This window comes from Helianthus annuus, chromosome 4 (assembly GCF_002127325.2).
Source record: "Helianthus annuus cultivar XRQ/B chromosome 4, HanXRQr2.0-SUNRISE, whole genome shotgun sequence".
Classification (NCBI taxonomy): Eukaryota; Viridiplantae; Streptophyta; class Magnoliopsida; order Asterales; family Asteraceae; genus Helianthus; species Helianthus annuus.
The window spans coordinates 77067674-77072607 of record NC_035436.2 but is presented as its reverse complement, the minus strand read 5'-3'; positions in this window follow the sequence as shown (position 1 = coordinate 77072607).

The window sequence follows — 4934 nt, the reverse complement described above, 5'->3', positions numbered from 1 at the left end:
TATCCAACACCTGATCGACCACCTTTTTGATTAACTCAGACTCATGATCAGTGTCAGACGATGTGAAAGTGACATCAATGTTTTCTGGTAATTCATCAGTTGTGTCGGTTTTTAACTTTATATTGACTGCTTTTTCAAGTTGCTCCTCGTTTGGTTTTCTAGGAGAATACCCTTCCCAGATCGGTGGCGGATACTTGTTATAGCTAACAGTTGGTTTCTTACCAGTATCTTTCTTCTTCGTCTTTTCATCTTGAAAAGCTTCCATACCTGCAACAGTCGGATAAATTCGATCAATGAGATAATCAGAACTAGAATAGCTTTGCAATAATCGTCTAATTCTCTCATTTTCAATCTTTTCTGCTTCCAACTCTTGCTTCCACTTTGCACTTTCTTCGATGTAGAAGTTGATAGCTTTCTGCTTCGACATCATCACAACATTCATCATTGTCAAATCGTTTTCTCTCTCTGAGTTAGTCTTTTGAAGACCAGTCACTATTTTGTTCAAGACATCATAAGATTCTTTCACATAATTGAGATTGAACAGTAATTGCTCTTTGTTCTTTTCATACTCAGCCAGCTTTTCGTCTTTGGCTGCACATTCTTTGCATGGTTCAAGACACTTTGAACATGGCTTGATGACCTCCACTATCTTTTCTATTTCGATTGTTTTCACCATTTTAATCACTTTCTCTGTTTCAGTCAGCTTCTCAGCTTCGACAGTCTTCTTAACAGCAACATTGATCTCTTCATTTTGACCAATCTCATCCTTTTCAGCAACACTTTCAGTCTTAATTTTCTTTTGTTCTTTTGCAGCTTGTTTCTCTTTCAGCTTCTCCACTCGATCTGCAAAATAAAAATGAAAACTTTCAGGAGAAAGATGAGATTTTGCAATATTAATGTGTTTCTCTTCTTCATCGTCACTACTATCATCAGTTGGTAACTGATCAAACTCAATTGATTTTTCAGACACATCATCCGAGGAACCAGAAACAGATGGTGTTTGATCAAATACAACTTCTTTTTCTGAACTAGCATCACTTTGTGAACTTTCATCTGCACTCAATGAGCTTTCATCAGAAACAACAGACTCTTCCTCCACATTCTTCACACTCTCACCAATGGATCTCATCAATGTGGCAAAAATATCTGGTTCTCTAATGATCTTAGCTATGAAAGCTTTAAATTCTCCTTTTTCATCAACAAACATATCCCAACTAAAGCCTTCAGGTAGCCTTTCATCATCCTGATTGACTAAACAGACTTTGCTTTTTGGTGATATGTAGTCGTTCCAGTTAAAATCCACCAAACATGCTCTCTTAGAGTCCTCGATTTTTCTACCATGAGCCACCTGCAGTTCTTGTAGTTGTTGCTGGCCAACTTGCTGGTATATAGCTTTCCAGTAGTAATCATCTTTTCCGAATGGATTCTGAGCTCCACTAGCTTCCCTGTTCTTGCACTCCCTCTTGAAATGACCTTTCTCCCTGCATCGAAAACAAGTAACTTTAGATTTATCAAAACCTAAAGTAGAAACATGTGCATCAAGAAAGTCATTTCTCCCAGTAATAAGCTTGAATTTTTCAGCTCGTCTAAGAACACTGGCTAGACACCATTTGATATCCATTAATTCCATCTCTTCGACGTCTATCTGATCGTAATCCTCCTTTGTGAGCATAGGATTCCCGATCCGCCCTGCAACTAAACCTTCATAGGAGAGTAACACAGAACCAAGTAAAGCCATCAGAGAAACTTTGACCCTCTGGAAGATTCAAAGCTATGTTGCACTGGATCACATAACCATTTCCAGTTTCCGTGCTATGAGAATGAAAGCTTGTAGTTGAATCTTTAGGATTGACGCTTGGAAATGAAGAAAAACCACTGCTGCTCTTTGTTGAACTCTGATCAACTTTTTCTGTTGAATCCCCAGCACTGAATGCAGTCTGCATTTTCGGACTTCTTTCAGCTTCTGGAACACTACCTTTGTAGTACATCTTTACATCTTGTTGACCACTTGGACTGTTTATCCTTGCGATCTTTTGCTGTTCCAGATCCAGACTTTCAATCTTTTCAATAAACTGAGAAATAGTCAATCCATCATAAACCCCAGTATTTTTTAGAATCATCAAATAAGTTCCCCATTCTTTCTGCGGTAACGCATCAGCTAACTTGTCTACCCACTCTTCAGGCTCTTTTGTTATACTTAGCATTGACATGGATCGCACCAAGTGGCAGTATCGTTCAATCAGCTTCTTCGTATCTTCTCCCGGTAAACTACTGAACAGATCAAACTCTTTCTTAAGCAACGCCTTCTTGCTCTTAATCATGTTCTCACTACCCTCAAACTTGACTTCAAGTGCAACCCAAATCGATTTTGAACTTTTGTCATGCTGAAGCAATATGAAGGTATCTTCTTTGATGGCTTGCTGAAGCAGACTGATCATCATCTTTTCAGCTTTGTACATATCACGCTCTTTTTCGTTGAACTCAGAAATTGTTTTCACAACTTGCAACTCAGTACGTGGAAACACATATTTCTTCAGTATACACTCCCATGACCTAAGATGGTTTGCCTGAACCCAGTTTTCGAATCTGTCTTTCCACCCGTAGTACTCTTCGATACTCATCAGTTTCGTGGGCTTTTGTAACGTTCCGGTCTCCTTTTCCAAGTTCATGTTCTGAGCAATGGAAGCCGAAGTAGTCGGGGATGACGCGAACGCGTTGTAGAACTCTTCACTCATGATTACGTATCACGTTTTTCAAAAACAGTTACTTTGGAGTGGAATTAACCAGATAAATCTTCAGGAGCGGAATCACTGAATGTAGTTTGGAGCGAAATCACAATGTTCACTGGAGCGGAATCAGAAGTTAGATACTCTGGAGCGAAATCAACAAACTGAAATTGGAGCGGAATCACTGAAATGGCACACCGGAGTGAAATCAGAAAGATTTCTGGATTGAAATCAGAATGTTTGGCTATCTGGAGCGGAATCAGTGAAAACTTTGGAGCGGATACACACTTTTGAAACTGAATCAGACACCTTGGAGCGGAATCAACTAGAACTCTCGAGCGGAATCTCTGAAATTGCACCCTGGAGCGGAATCAGGAATGTATCTCGAGCGAAATCAGAACCTTTTCAGTTCGAGCGGAATCAACTCGGAGTCCATTTTGGTCTATTTTTAGTCCGAATTTTAATGTGAAACTTTCAAGGGTTTGTCTATGTCCAATTTTAAACAGTCTGTGAAAAATTGGTTCAATTTTGACCGTGAAATCTTCCTGATCTGATGAAAGAAGGTGTAGAAGTAAGAAATTTCGATGAAATCCAGCTAATCTCTGCAGAACTCCTCCTCCTGAGCTCTGATACCAATTGTAGGATCGTGCGATTGACCCGAATGAGTCGTTCAGAGGAGTTTTACTCTGTTTCAGGTGCGGAAAACAAGAAACAAAGGTAGAAACAGCTAAATCTTCACTTAAATCACTGATTGTATTGATCTGACGCTGTTTACAATCAAATCTCACACCGGCAGCACTTCGGCATGGAATACAAGGAACTGATACCTGATTTCGCTCCTGAGGACCTATACATAGTGTCCTGATTCCGCTCGTACTGACACAGCAACATTTGGAGCGGAATTAGAACTTATAATTCCGGGCGGAATCAACTACATATGTAGGTTCGAGCGAAATCAGCCTAAACATAACATAACTTTCCTATTTTCTCGAATAACGTGCCCTGATCTATACAATCTAATCTAAGACTCGATACAAGACGAAGTCGACAGATGTATGCACCAACACCCTCTTCATATATGATTGAGGATGATCCTTGTATAAGGAAAGCTCCCCCTTGTTAACGATTCAAAGTATACTCCATTGCAAAAATAATTTCCTGCATCATGCCTTGCACATCGGGATCAAGCTCCGTCATAAAATCATGACTCATTGGGTAATTTGAAGAACAATTTGGTTTGGCATCTTTACACCATCTATTCAGAATGTAGGGATGAGATCGGTACGATACCGGTACCGATACCGTAAATACCGTTACCGAAATTGAGGAAATGTGGATACCGATTACGTATCGTATTTATAGATACGGTACCAGTATCGGTACCGGTATTTCAGTACTTTACCACATTGGTACTGCTTTGGTGTCATCCATTGTTTTACCTAAAAAATATTATGTGCAACTTATCCATCCATTATTAATTGAACTAGAGTAATATATAGAGGAATGTAAACAAAAGGTAAACATATTAAGTAGTAAAACAATCAAAAGGTAAACATCCATGGGCTCGACTTTTAACATCCAAATTCCAACATGTCTAAAAAAGCATCATAATTGATTAAAAATAACCAAACAAAAGAAATTTGATATTGGTTTAATCTCACTAATCGCTTTGTATTTTCCCCTTTCCTCTTTTGTTTTGCATATTTATCGCATCTTCAATCCAATCTAAAAACCCTTGGAATTCATTATTAAATTCTGTATTAATACCGTATTTACCGAAAAATACCGGTACCGATACCGCTTTTTATCGATACCAAATTTCGAGAAAACTATTACCGATACCGTTTATGATCGGTACGGTACGGCATCGGTACGGTACCGGTATTTCGGTAAAAAATCTCATCCCTATCAAAATGTATTGTTTTGGGCATTCCATAATATCCAAACTTCTCAAAACATAAAACACATGTCTACATAACAAACCGAACTGCTAAAAATGTTTGCATGAGCAAGTGCTGGCGCAATCAGACTTACGGTACATTACCTGCAAAAATGAAAAAAAAGGATAAACACCATGCAGACAACATATGTATAAAACGCCATAAAAACAACAAACACAAAACTACATGCAGAAAAATATATGTATAAAAATAGAATAAACGCCATAATCAGAAAAACGCCAAAATCACGAGAAAAACACCATTTTTA